We start from the raw sequence: 14,648 nt of genomic DNA, 5'->3' as shown, positions 1-14,648 counted from the left end.
CTCTTGACCAAGAAGTGGAGGCGCATGATAGAGTAAAACTTGACGACGCTGTTAGTGATCTCAATCTTATGCTCCTCACAACCGATCATAGGCGGAGGTTTGAGCTACAGAAAAGAGGCGAAGTCTGCGAGACTTTCTCGCCTCAGTTCAGTGACTGTAAAGCAGTGACTGAATGTCTCCTCAAGAGATGTCATAATGCCGCCATATGACGTTGCTGCTCCGTCATGCATATGCATTTGTCCTTCAATTAAGGCAGCAAACACCCGTTTGTTGAAGCCGAATCAGCTTCAAAATCCGCGCAGGTACCGTTGGAGACACGTTCTGCCGGGCAGCAGCATGATCTCCTTGCGCAGGTGCTCAAAGCCGTTTCAGACGACATCCTTAGCGCAAAAAAACACACGCACACGAGAGAAAAGGCGGGACAAGGGACAAGCGCTACTACATCTGATTTATTGCACTGAAAAGACCTGCAATATATAGGACAGACCACACATGCGTAGAACAACCAACACACCCCCCTTCACCGAAACCGCTCAAGAAATCGCATTTCTGCCCCCAACAGAGCGACAGACGTGTCACTAACACACCCTTCCCCCCTCTTTCTTATATGAAAAGCTTCAAGGAGTTCACGCGCCTTCTTATCTACGCTTCTGCCCAGAATCCGTATCTCGTTCAGCCGCGGCTCACACCCACTTACATAGGCCAGACAGGTAAATGTGTTAATGACCGCGCGGCGCAACATTTTCGCTCCTTGAGCTCTGACAAGGGCGCTAGGCTCCCTGAGCACTGTGCTCGATGCAGTGGGTGTGAGCCGCGGCTGAACGAGATACGGATTCTGGGCAGAAGCGTAGATAAGAAGGCGCGTGAACTCCTTGAAGCTTTTCATATAAGAAAGAGCTAGGGGGGAAGGGTGTGTTAGTGACACGTCTGTCGCTCTGTTGGGGGCAGAAATGCGATTTCTTGAGCGGTTTCGGTGAAGGGGGGTGTGTTGGTTGTTCTACGCATGTGTGGTCTGTCCTATATATTGCAGGTCTTTTCAGTGCAATAAACCAGATGTAGTAGCGCTTGTCCCTTGTCCCGCCTTTTCTCTCGTGTGCGTGTGTTTTTTTGCGCTAAGGATGTCGTCTGAAGCTGAAAACCATCTAGCCCGTCTAAAAGTTCTTTTAAATCATAAAGCCGTTTGCTCCTCATCCGCATTATCAAGCATTCGAGCAGCCACTCGCGCTGGTACTTAAAACACTTAAAACCCTTCGTGTTTTTCCGCTTTGAAGCATTTGAACAGGCCATGACTTGTGACTGTTGTCTTACTGGCAAATTTTCTATTCTTGACATGAGCGCGCAGCTTTCTAGTTTTGAGTTCTTCCTCCTCATCTCTTCCAGTTTTGTCTCAAGAGTAAACATATTTCGCTTCAGTCTCTTGAACTTTGCGGTTACAAGCTTTCTCTTCTTTTCGCGCTCCCTCGACCTCCGGTCCTTTGTTTTTTTTTTTTTTTTGTACGACAGCTGATTTAGGAGCAACTTTTTTGCGTATCGGCAATGCAAACAGGAGTCTCCTTGACTTGTGGCGATACCGACGCATTTGGAGTTGAATGTTGTGTTTCCGTGGATTCTTATATTCTTGGATTTCGCGAGGACGGTGTCAAGTTGGTCATTGCATTTTATGCCCTGACATGGAATCATGGCATCCACGTCAGCCAAAAGGTCCCCAACCTGTTCACGAGTTTCCAGATCCAGCTTCGGCGCCTTGCACGGACACGGTGGCTCGCAGTTTTGACGCACAGTGCTCCAGGAGTATTACTTTCACCAGAACGATGCTCTGTCCGCTTTTTCTGCAAGTCGAGAACGCAGAGGCGCCAGAATTTTCAATAGAGTGATGTGTCCAGCCGCTGTGGGATACCGTGCAGGTAGTGATCGTCAATATCAACCGGATGAGGTGACACTTCGGTTACAGACGTAGCGATACCTTCACTGGAGCTTGAAGGTACTGGATCGTCCGGCACTGTCTCAAGGTCGTGGCTGTCATTTCTGGCAGCCTTGGTTGGGCGGCAGCCTGTGGAATTCATCGTCTTTCGTTTTGCGGTCACCTTTCTTGACAGGTAAGCAGGAGCATCGGGCATGGCAGAAGGCACGGCATCTTTCGTCAATCGTGGGTGTGAACGTGGGAGGCTAACAGCGTTGCCTTCTATCATATATTTGTAATCCCGTTCGATACATTCTTGGTCAAAATGCCGCTCACACACAACGAAGTGTGGCTGCAACCTCTTGTCGGCACGATGAAGAGCAAGCTCCCACCTTTTGAACAGTTCGGGATCCCGCGGCGCCGAAAACAGCGAGACTTTCAGTCCTTTTCTCGATGACTTGTAGCCGGATTTGCAGAAGGGTACGAAACAAGTTGTGTCCTTTTTGGTCTTCATTCCGATCACTTCTCACAAAAAGCGCAGCGCCTGCTCCGCTACGGCGCTTGCATGTGGACCATGACAGACAGCAAACAGACGAGAAAACAGGTAGCTAGTGTCGTCTGTTTATTGTTTCAATGCCAGACCGCAAAAGTTTTAGTTTCAGCTACTATTTTCACTAATAACGCAAGTAATAAGTAATGTTTTTAAACAAAAATGAGGTTAACAAAACGCGCGATGCGATTGCGACAAGTAGCAGACGATCCGCCGGTGAGCACCGGGCGGAGAACAGCAGCGCCAGTTTCGTCGTCATGAAGCGGAGGCACGCGGAACTACGCTTTGTGCCCTGCCGGTCGGCACACCTACCCATCTAGACCTGAACTTGCAGAGAGCCGGCTCCGTGAACTGCGCATGCGCGCCCAAAACCAAAGTGGAAAGGAGGATGCGTTGATTCTCTCGACGGATGTGACGTCAAACAACTTTTAGTATTTGCTTTTTTCTGGAAATAAGCCTCAAACCCAGATGCCAATTACCCCGTTTCGACTCTCGAGCCACCGCACCCGAGAAAAAGCTGGCGCGCTTTTCGGGCAGCGGGTGCTCGCGCCTTGCGAGCCCTAGGTCGCTTTTCATGCGTCTGCTTGTTGTAGTTTGCGGGGCATCATCCCGATAGATGCAAATTCGGTGAAAATCTGATTCAGTTTGTGGATTGTTGCCCTAAATTCAACAGCGTAGCCTTCGGTCCTGTCGCTGGCCTGTCTGCAGCCTCCGACTACGGTGAGTCGTACGCGAATGATGGTGTTTCGTACATGCCCGCGAGCTCTAGGTAAAGCATTTGTCGGCGTTCTGCTACAGTCTTGCAGTTTTTTTAACGAGTTTTTACACGCAGTGCAGCTATGCGGTAGTCACAATTGCTGACGCGGCGTAATCACGCGACAGTCTCCGGGCGAAGGCATGTGGAGACTGCTTAAATGCGTCGATCCCGTTTCTTCGCGCTTGAAACAACCGTTGCATACCTGCTACTGTGCACCGATCGGTCGCCGGTTGCTGTTGTCTTCGGGGTGCACTGGGGTATTGGGATGTACGCGGCGACTTACAGATGATGTGAAACTATTTGTGAGTCGAGAGTCACGGAAGTTTGTAATTTGCTTTTTTTTTTTTTTTTTTTTGAAATTCTTCGTTTGTGGCCTAGTTTGTTTGGGCAGTAGCAGGCATTTTGGTGTGGTGCGCCAGCGTGAACGCGCTGGTTTATGATCAGGAGGTTTTATTGCCTTCCTCGCAGCTTCAGCAGATAGAGTGGCTGGGCCCATAGAAACGGTCGTGCTTCTGTCAAAAAACTGTCGTAAGGTATTTATCTATGCGGCCCATACGTGGTGCTGCAGTGCAAGAGTCCAGCTTCTTTACAATGTCGACGAAGTGCTAAAGAAGAGTTGCTGGCTAGCTGAGAGATAGTATAAATGTAAACTGGCCCAGTGCGAAATGAGCCCCGGAGTGAAACGAGCCTACTGCTCAGCATAAAATTGCTACAAGATACGGGCGTATACCCGCACGAATTTATTGTGCTTATATGCTCACACGTTCCACTGTCGAGTACTCACATCGGTGCATGCAGCAATGAGGGTGACTCTTCGGCTATCATAGGTTCTTGCCCATGAGAGTATCTGCCCTTTTACTACGAAAATAACTGCATTGGTAGAACTCGCTGAGCTTATTTATATAGATTTAAAACTTCAGATGCATGTCGCTACCGCAGAGTTCCCTAATATATATCTTTTGCCTGCTCCAACAGTGTCATCACTTTGAGAAAACTGGGAATGATAGCAGCAACAATGCCTCCATAAATAGTGGGCAGTGCTTGGCTTCAAGCTGCTGTCAAGGCCATTGACAGCTTATTTGAAAACAAAGCAATAATTAACCTGAGGTGGTACGTTTTGTTGAGGGGAGTGAGGCACCGTTGCATGTACAGCCTTTGTCAAAAGTGTAGAGCCCGGGGGGTCCGCTTCTGAGCCGAATAGTGGCACTGATGTAGAATTAGTTGAGGCCACTGAAGGGGGTAGGACAAAAAATCTTCTTGCCATCAACAAAGTTGGAATACCGGAAATTCATTACAAGCCGCAGGAACTGGCCCAGAAGCAGACCCCCTAGGCTCTACACTTTTGACAAAGACTGTACCTCGTAATCCTGTCAAAGAGCTTGGCAGTTGCTGCTACAAGCACTCTTGATTACAATTCCATACAAGCCGCAGCATATTCCGCACTTACTGCACACGTGATTTAACTTAGTCTCTTTGTTTGCTATTTCAGTGTTTTGCAAGTGTGCTAAATATTTGTATTTGTGCTAGCATTGACTGCCAGTCTCGTTACTGCCTTTTTCCTTCTGCGGCAGGCACTCTCACTTGCTTTACTCAAATCAAATTCTACTGTGAGTGAGTTTGCTGAATTTATGCAAACTAAATGTAATTGCTGTATTACTCTCATTTATTTACATTTACAGAGGCAAGGAATACTCTGGGCCGACGTACGAGTTTCCTCCACCTGTTGGATTCCGCCGCTACCTCAGTAGTGCAGTGAGCTGTAACTGGTGTGACCAAATGAACACTCTCACTCCTACTGGTTTAGAGCGTGCTCCTAGTTAAGTTTAAAATATCTTGCTTGCAATGTATTTAATCTTGTTGTGGAGTATTGTCACCCTTGCATTTGCTGATATGTTATTATTTGGAAAGCATTCAGAGTGATTTTGGACGCATGATTTGCAGTGGCGGGAGGTGGAGAAGCACAAATGTGTGACTGCAATTTTTTGCCTCTCTAGTTTTCAGCCTTTAGAATTAAAGCAACAGATTGATATGTGAACAGGCCTGGCATGGATTAAAGAGTTTGTCATATACAACAACACTTGACCCTTGCGGAGGTAACACAGCTGTGATTATCTGAGCAAAAGTTCTCTGTATGTGATGGTGTCCGAAACATGGCATTGTCTTAAGTAACTTGGCATGGAATCGGCCACTTCTTGCACTCTCTTGACAGCATCTATTGTAATGTGTGCTAGGCGACATGCCTTCGGATCTGTTGTATGTCTGCAGCAGTTGCCTTGATGTATCAAGATGGGGTGGTTGTTGCGAGTTGGAAATTCCTATTCTCCCGACTACACCAATAAAATGTAGTGAAGCCAAATACCAGGAACCAATGTGTTACGTGGTTCATTGTGAAGGCTTGCCATTCTCGTAACTTTGCCAAATTGCTAGAAACATTATTTTTAAGCCCGGTCTTCTTTTGCTCATAGCACAACTCATTTCGTGCATTTGTCAACTTTTTGTGGTTTATGGTTGGCACATTTTGCAGAGGGTGACAAAATTTGAGCTGGTGTGCCTTTAAGGTTAAATATCTGTTTATTGAACTCTTCTCGGGAAGCTACATGCAAATACTGCCTAATGTGGCTGTGAGGGCTTTGCACTTGATTGATGTACCGGTGCATTACTTGTGGCAGCTGGTCTACATTGTACAGGACTGCCACTTTGAGAAGCACCAGCACTGCTATGAAGCAGATTCACAGCATTGTTCCTGGTGGAGGCAAACCACTGTAGATGTCCTCATTCCAGTGCAGCTTCAGCCAGTGAAGTTTCACAATGGCCGTTTTGGACAAACAAGAGGCCTATGAACTTAAGCATTTCACTTAGTCATTTCTTCCAAACATCCGTCAAAACAAGCAACCTGTTGGTTTCCCCAAAATCCCTGTACAATCATATTTATTTTTATTTTTACAAATAGTTTGTATCATAAGCTGGAGAGCCTTCACTCAAGTATACACTAGGTTCCTATCTACGTGAAAACTACACGCTTGTGTGCCAGTGTCAGCAGATCGTTGCTAACGATTGTGGAAACCCTCCTAAACAGAGATAAAACTGAGAACATATAGCGATCATGTGTACATACTCAAAAGCAAGTGGGTACGGAAACTATGTGCACCTTTGGCCACTAGTTGGCATTACAGGTGGTTGTAGTACCTGAATCGCTAAAAGCTGAAATCAGAGCTTCTTCTGACAGACTCTTCTGGCTTCTTTGCTGCTAGTGCGATAAAAAAAAATCTGTAGCTGAAGTTGCTGAATCACACAATTTCAGTGTTTTTTGTTGTGCGGCCTGACACGAACATTTCTCTATCTAAGGTGCCACCATTCTTCAGATACAGATCGCTTGTGTGTCACCACTTGGTGCGATGTTACTCTGTGTCACCAGGGGTAGAGACAGACAATTGGAGGAGGAGGATACGCTACAACAGGACATGTATTTGCAGACTAACAGGAAAAATAAGGAAGCCTTAGGAAAGCTAAAGAATACGGTAAACGCTGCCATGAGGCTCACTGAAAGAATCTCCAATCTAAAGAGAGGATTGCAGGAAAAGGAGTCAAGTCATTTGGTACAGGCATTCGTGATCAGTAGAACAGTTTATGAGACGCCTTGTATGAATATGGACGTGACGGAGGAAAACAAGGTGGACGCTATGATTAGGCTGGCGTATAAGGCGGCCCTTGGGTTACCTAACATTGCTTCTACCGAAAGTCTGTGGGATTCATCATCATCAGCCTGACTATACCCATTGCAGGGCGAAGGCCTCTCCCATATTTCTCCACTTAACCCGGTTCTGTGCTAGTTGCATCCGCTTCACCCCTGCGAACTTCTTAATCCGCCCATCTAACTTTCTGCCGCCCCCTGCTACGCTTTCCTTCCCTTGGAATCCAGTTTGTTACCCTCAGTGACCATCGGTTATCCTCTCTTCGCACTACATGTCCGGCCCATGTCCATTTCTCCCTCTTAATTTCCACTAGAATGTCGGTAACTTGAGTTATTTCTCTGACCCACTGTGCACGCTTCCTGTCTCTTAATGTTACCTCTACCATTTTTCGTTCCATAGCCCTCTGGGTTGTCCTCAACTTAAGTAGAACTCTCTTGGTTAATCTCCACGTTTCAGCCCCATAGGTGAGTACAGGCAAGATGCAACTGTTGTATACTTTCCTTTTGAGCGATACCGGTAAGCTGCTAGTCATAATCTGCGAGTGCTTGCCAAATGCGCTCCATCCCAATCTTATTCTTCTTGTTATTTCCTTTTCATGGTCCGGATCTGCGGTTACTACCTGTCCTAAGTAGACATATTCGCCTACCACTTCCAGTATTTCGCTACCTAATGTAAACTGCTGTTCCTTCCCGAGGCTGCTGAACATTACCTTAGTCTTCTGCATGTTGATTTTCAAGCCTACCTTTCTACTTTTCCTGTCTAGGTCATCAATCATTATTTGCAGTTCATCCCCCGAGTTTCTTAGCAAGGCAATGTCATCAGCAAATCGCAGATTACTGAGGTATTCTCCATCTACCCTTATCCCTCACTGCTCCCATTCTAAGTCTCTGAATACTTCCTCTAAGCAAGCTGTGAATAGTACTGGGGAGATTGGATGCCTGGCAAGGTTAGCTTCATATATGCGTGAATCGCACCGTGAAGTCATCGGTCATGACCGGACATGATGTCATGTGGTGACCTCAGTTCTGGTTATTAGACATGACTGGATGTGACGTCATGATGATGTCACATCCGGTCATGGTGACATTACTGCGAACACATTAAGCTGCGCAGAATAGATGAAACAACCTCCAGCTTAAACAGCATCACTGTTGAAAGTGGCCGTTGAGCAGTCTAGTTGAAGGTTTGGGCGGCTGTATGCGAGCAAGGAACTGAGTGCTGTGATTTAACTTCCCAAAATAAATGCCACGGAGTGGTACTTTTTTCTTAATACAGGTCATACGTTTACTAGAACCACCTTACTCTGTATTTTACAGCTGTAAATGCTGCAAAAAGCAAATTTTCTAAATTTAAGAATTTTGTTCTGGCATGGCTTATATTCTCTAATATCCAAAACAATTTTCTTGGGTTCCTTTACTTCTGGAAAACTTGGGATATTGTTGGAACAACTACGATGAGAACAGCAAATTTTACAAATTCGAAATTTAAGTGTATGAGAACATGCAAGATGGCGACCATGGCACAAACTTTTTTTCCGCCTAAAACAAGCTGGGGTAATGTTTGTCGTAGTAGCCCAATACAGTCCTTTTCTGAACTGATGGCGGTCAAGCGTAAAAATTGCGTCAAATGGCATGATATGGGCCTGTGTGCAGGCTTCACACAACTCGTACTCTCAGGCAAGTCCAGTAAAAGAATCTGACTGCTGAGCTGCTACCCGGCACAACAGAACCCAGAATGCAACCTTATCCTACGTTAGCCTGAATACTTAATATTTTTGAGACAAAGCATTCATAGAAGGTTGAAAAAACTCGTACATGCAGAATGCGATAAAAAAAATCTGGAACAAGTTTCATGACACGCATGCCATTTTTCACAGCATATCACACAACTTGGAAGAAAGTCGACAACTTCACTTTGAAAGCAAATTTTTGTGAAAATGTACAACACCACTGGGAAGGAAAACAATTGAAGCAGTTGAAACAAAAAAATTTGGTAGCGTATGTGTCAGTGAACCCTCAGTGTCTATTAAAAAAAGTGAAATCAATGATCTTCGACACTAGTAGAACCTGAATAGCGCTGTGTGATAAGGCTGTCCACAAGTGGCAATAAGCAAAGTTAAAATCAAAACAAAACAAAACTTGACAGAACTTGCACCAATATCACTGCTATGCTAAAATAAAATACATAGACACCATATAACCACTGTTCACAATACAAGTTCTACAAACCTGATGCGAATTTTTATATCATAGCTGTAACGATACTAGCACAGCCTGATAATTACAGTACACCTAAACAATAACTCTACCTGCCTCTATGCATATATTGTATGCATATAGGCACTATGCACATATTGTACTTGACTACAAAGTTCAGCATGGTAGTTAACAACCATGCACATGAAACAGCTCGGGTATTGAAAAGCCTCTTCCAGTCTTGTTCAAAACCAATATATTCTGATCAAATCAACATGCAAAATGTAAATCTTTCGTAAAAAAATTAATTTTGCACACAAAGACAAAGGTAGCTTTACTGCACATACTGTAGCACGAGTTGAATGCTACGGGCAAATTTTCATAGTGCTGCAGGGTTTTTATGTGTTTATTATACGAACGATGCAAAAAATAAAAAATCGGTGAACTCCATAAAAGGTGCCACATTAGAACAAAAATTAGCAGTGCTATGCCTAGATAATTCCACTGCAAGAATGCATCTGTGCTGACTCATGTTCTATTGCCATAAACAAAGTACAGTATGTGAGGAATACAAGGGATGAAGGTTTGATTCCCAGTGGAGACAGTATTTATTTTATTTACCCCACTAATCACACATGTGCTCTGTGCTGTCGTACAGTACAGCAAGTAACAGCATATGGTACCTGTAGTAAGACATAGTTCATGCTGGTTACATCGGCTGTCATGCAAAGATGTAATCAATGCAATTAACACTTTTTGTAGTGGCTTGAAATTGTTGACGACTGCGACCCCGAGCAGTTCGCACCTGAACACTGGCAACCACTGTGATTTCGTAGTATCGATGTCAGTCGCCGCAGATGATGAGGGGAATGTCTGGTGCCCTCACAATGCATCAGCCATCTCGCAGGTAAGTGCTGCCATTCAGCGCCACCATTGCAATTCTTGTTTAAATGGCTATGGGTTGTACAAACTGGAAACTCTAGCAGACTAACAATCTTGTGAATTCACAATGCCGTAATAACAACAATGCGTGGGTAGTAATTTAGAAAAAATAAATACATTCACAGTTAAAACTGGTTCACTGGACAATATTTTTTAAGTAATAATTCAACAATACTGCACAAGAATTTTCAAAACTCCTCTGAGCCTCACTAGGGCACCTATGAATGTTGTGCAGCCTTGGTGGATGGAACCGTGACAGATTATTGTAGATGAAAATGTAGCCATTAAATACTGTACTTTTTAAAATGCGTGATAGAGCATTACACTGCAGTGCACAGGTGTAGAACATAAAAACATGACTGCAGCTGCGAGCTATCAGGTGGCTGTCACACATACTCTATGATAGTAAATCAGGTATAGGTATCTTCCATGGGGCAGGTAGCTAGTAGCAGGCTAGGCAGGCAAACAGGGTTCGTTCATGTCTCTGGTCCACCAAGAATGTGACAGTGCTGCAAGTCATCTATACTTGGGCAGATTACCTAACATGCAGACAACTACTGTAAAGTCAAACACTGAACTTACAAAAAAATTAAGTTGATAAATGAAATGTACTGCCTTTGGATCTGAGCAAGAATGAGAACAGAGGCAAGCCATTTGGCAAGCCTGTTTCGATGCATTCCCTAAAGCCACATCTCTATGCTGTTCTGACCAGTTTATTTGTTTTACAAGAATACACTAGGAAAGAACCAAGCGATCGCACATTACATCTACGTTGTGCACTACAGTTATAAAAATAAAAATCATAGCTAACGAGTACGTGACCCCGTTCGGTAATGCAGTACATTTACTTTGCTGTACAGCGTACCACTCGTCTCGGGACTGACGGACAGCGTGTCAGGCCCTTATCATTTGCCAAAAAAAGAAAGCGAAGCTTAATTTCTAGTAAATCAACATTACACATTATTAAGGAGCGGTCAACACACTTGAAACACAGTTCTATATTCAGCTAGTCTGCAAACTATTACCACAGTCATCATACATTAAAGCAATAACAGGCGCATACATGCAGCATGTGCTGAAAAGGCGCGTCCGATGCAAGTGCAAAACTGACGTTGGCCTCGGTGATCTTATGACTGCTAGGGGAAAGCTACATGCCTCACATTGACACTAAAAATTAATTAAAAGCACTTCTGACACAAACGTAAGCCTTCGATGTCTCTGTAGTCATTATGCCTAAACACTTTCAACAGAGCGCTTTATTTAGTTCTGCGCAGGCAAGCAGAACTTCTCTCAGACAACCTCAAGTGCAGCAAGAAAGTAACCTTGCCGCAATGTTCACAGTTAAACGTCCCGAAACAAATCGTTCCCAGCTAATTTCACACAGCGATTCGCGGAAGAATCGCCGTTCTAGCGCAGGCACCATGCTTACCAACATGGCACTCGAGTACGTTAATGTTCCACAAATCAATATATTAACTCATTTCCTTCCAAAGAGCAATCAGCTGGCTTTCTATTCGACTTACCAAAGTGATGCTCACCGTGCGAAGTGCGTCGCCTGTGCTGTATAAACACAGAACACAGCCATTTTATGGTTCGTTAGCATTAGCAACAAATAGATAAAGCGCAGCACAGGCTCCGTAAAGCACTGGAAGGAGAATAACCAGAGTCAATAACGCGTCAAACATTTTTTTAAAACGTTTCATGTAACGCGCCGCAACTCAAATAATTTAGCGGAGGGGGCGATGATGATGATAATGGCGCACGCACCATCGTATCTGAAATTGTTGCAAATGAAACTATACAGTTTCAGTTAAACAAAGGAGGTGGTGACCCATAAACTACAAGTGCGAATTTTAATTATCTAAAGGTTTCCTTTTACTGAATTAATTTTTGTTGGTATTGGACGTTTTCGCCACCTGCAGCGCTGTCACTCAACCGTTGCAACGGCGCGCCATTTGAACCGGCTGGTTGTACGGTGCTCGCACAAGTCTCTGCTGTTCTCTCGAGTTCTCTCTTCTCAGTTAAGCTCTCTCTGCAAGCCTCCCAGAGGCTGTATGACTCATTTATCTCGCCACAAGTAACTTTTAAACCACAGTTCAGCAATGCGACACTAGAGCCATTCAATGAAGGACTACACTTATTCCTAGTCTGGCATTTATTTCCTTTGCGCATTTTCACTCTGTCCATTCATAACAAAAAACTTGGAAGAAAAATCAAGTGGCTAAGTGGCTTCCCACAGGCGCAGTTACATATCTATAGTTATTTCATAAATTGGCAACAGAGTTTCGATTCATCATCACTGCCTGCATTAGGTATGCTGAAGGGAATTAATGGTCTGCAATCATCGCTGCTTCATGCGTTAGCTGCAGCCGCTAACCTTAGCTCATTTGCCGACATTATCTCTTCATCCCAGTGTCTGGTATCCCTTGCTTGTTTCACTCCCTCGAAACCTAATCGATTAGCTGAAAAGCCCTATTTCCTGGATTACATGTCCCACTCTAATGCTTCTTTTCAGTTTTCTGCATCTTCATACTCAAAGATGTGCACCATGTGCTGCAATCTCAACTGCAGGTACTCTACTGCAAGATGCCCAGCACTCTGTGTCATATGGTATGGTGTTGCGGCAGCATAGAAGTACCACCCACACAAACCATCAGATGAGGACCTGCTTATGCCCTCACCTTTTTGGACCAAGGACGCCACCTGCCCAGGGCAAATAGGGCCTGCTCATTTCAATAATAGCCAATTACTACTTCCTTGTTATGATTACCTTGAAACTGTACTTTAATCCACATCTGTGTTTGTGAAGGTTTTCCAAATTATGTTACTTTCTATAACCTGCTGCACTGTCCTTTGCTTAGGTATTTTAAACTAATGCGTTAATATCCACTTTTCAGCCTTTCAAATGATCACATGATAGCAAGCTGCCTTTTATTACATTATATGTACAGCACCTTCCAAATTTACATTCACCTCTTTTCGCTCTTGGGGAAATGTTTCTCATGGTTCAGATTCAGAGTGACTACCTGGCTTAAAAACATTACTCCCTTCCTACGTCCAAAACCTTCCTACCTATGTGCAGCAGTGACTTTGTGGCTATGCATTCAACTGCTAATCCTAAGGTATTAAGATTAAATACATGGCTACATTTTGGCAGAGGCAAGATGTAAAGACACCTGCGGGCTATACAATGTCAGTGCATATAAAAAGGACACCAAGCAGTCAAAATTAATTAGCTCTTTCCCATGCTTGCCGTCTTTCATAGACCGCATTAGGTTTTGGCATTCCCGATCCCTGTGTGCCATGTCAATACCTCTACCTGTTGTAAAGTTGCTCTCATCACAAAGAGTTGAAAAATAAACTTTCATCTTGTAGTTTCTTTAGGTCCTTGAGCATGTGCTGTTATTGAGGCAGTGGGCAATATTTGGCTGGGGCCTTAGACATGCAATAGCCCAAACCAGATTCGAAATCGAGGAAACAGTTTAGCTGAAACAAATGTCGATTTCAGTCTCATCGACATCAACTGCAATGCCCGTTCTCTTTTTCTACAGGAATATAATGTAGACATGATGCAATGCTGTTCTCCCAAATGTTTTCCGATTGTCATGGCTATTACAGTTCAAAATAATGAGACCAAAGAGCACAACACACACGGAATGCTCATTTGCAATGGAAGCATTTTATTGCAAGCTATGAAGGAAATACATTTGTCGTGAAGAACAAGCAAAAAATTGCAAGAAACCATCAAAACAAAATTTAAAACCCCATCTAGAAAAGCAAAAATCTAATGCCATGCTTTCATGGAAAGCAGCCATTTTTTAAAAAAGGCTGCTCTTTGAAGATACTCACAAAATTATTTCAGCATAAATGCTCATTTGCTACAATCCTCTTTTTTTCCAACTAGACACAAAGTCTACAAGACCTTGTGTATAAAATGTCACCAACCAGCACGCAGCTGCCATGCCATCAGCGAAACCATGCGCCCAACTGCTCGTTGCACACCGGCCAAAACTCTGCACTGCCTTTGGGCAAGTGGAAAACAGCTGCAAAGCATCTTAAAACCCATCCACCTTTTGGTTCTATTTTAAGGTGCTATCATTTCTCCTGCTTCAATCACTCCTTTCGTTTTCAGGTGCGATTCCATAAACTGAACTTGTTTATGAACCACCCTAGATTTGAAAATGTGTTCAAACCTGCTGTCTATGAGGCAGCGCCTTCAGAATGCGCGATGGCCAAAAATACTTTTGCAGCAGACTCGTTAATAACAGAGCTACAACCATCAAAACCGGTATGTTTCTCTCTTTCCCTTCCATCACCAAAGACTCTCTCCCTCCTCCCTGGTTGACTAGCCTCCACAAGAGAATACGCGTAGGGCTGGTACATGTAGGCTCCCTAAATACGCGAAATGTGGAGCGCCATCTCTTAGTGCTTTGAGAAACTATGCCCGCCATGTTGGTTTGGTCAACAAAATGAAAACGCTGGCTGCCCTGTGCTGGGTAAAAACAGCTACGAGAACGCATCAAATGCAGTCATTATGGCCCCGACTTTTACAGGCATTATATTTTTTTTCTTGCTGGTTGGTTTGTGGGGTTTAACGTCCAAAAACGACTCA

The 14,648-nt window shown here is 44.2% G+C and overlaps 1 long non-coding RNA gene across 1 annotated transcript; it reads left to right on the top strand.

Annotated features, from left to right (window-relative positions):
* The first annotated feature begins 2,993 nt into the window (after positions 1-2,993).
* LOC146187591 (uncharacterized) lies at positions 2,994-5,571 on the top strand. The gene is made up of 2 exons (XR_014707945.1): positions 2,994-3,170; positions 4,887-5,571. It is a non-coding gene; the product is annotated as an uncharacterized LOC146187591 (long non-coding RNA).
* The last annotated feature ends 9,077 nt before the right edge of the window (positions 5,572-14,648 follow it).

This window comes from Amblyomma maculatum, chromosome 6, assembly GCF_055883805.1.
Source record: "Amblyomma maculatum isolate TAMU_Amacu chromosome 6, ASM5588380v1, whole genome shotgun sequence".
Lineage (NCBI taxonomy): Eukaryota > Metazoa > Arthropoda > Arachnida > Ixodida > Ixodidae > Amblyomma > Amblyomma maculatum.
Note: the sequence above shows the minus strand (reverse complement) of the source record. Positions and strands in the feature narration are given on the sequence as shown.